Raw genomic sequence first — 477 nt, 5'->3', positions numbered from 1 at the left:
GGACGCGTCCCCGCGGCCGCCGGGCCTAACGGGCGCCTTTATGAAACGCTGTGTCTCGCCTTCCCAACGCGCTGCCAACGCTGGAGCGGCGCCGGCGTTGGAACCCGCTGGGCGAGCCCCTGGGCTGGCCCGTGAGGGCTGCACCCCCCCCTCTGCGCCCGCCCACAGAACCTGCGCTGCCCGGGCTGCTGCTGCCTTGGCTTGTAACGGCCCCCGGGCCCGAGAGTACCGGTCGCACCGCAGGCAAAAGGCAGAGCAAGTCCTGTGCCGTCAGACAGACGGGTGGGCTGAAGTGACACAGTGAGATATTTAGAGTCCTCTATTAAAAGAATTATCCGGTATGTGAGAGATGGGGGAGAGTGTTGTTGGCTTTCGCCATAATAATTCTTTCTTTTACTGACATATGGGGAATTTGATGAAGAGGCCTGAAATGACCAATCCTGGGGGAACAAAGGGGGGAAGTTGAACTGTAGAGAT

Source organism: Antrostomus carolinensis, unplaced genomic scaffold, assembly GCF_000700745.2.
Source record: "Antrostomus carolinensis isolate BGI_N321 unplaced genomic scaffold, ASM70074v2 scaffold38714, whole genome shotgun sequence".
Lineage (NCBI taxonomy): Eukaryota > Metazoa > Chordata > Aves > Caprimulgiformes > Caprimulgidae > Antrostomus > Antrostomus carolinensis.
Note: the sequence above shows the minus strand (reverse complement) of the source record.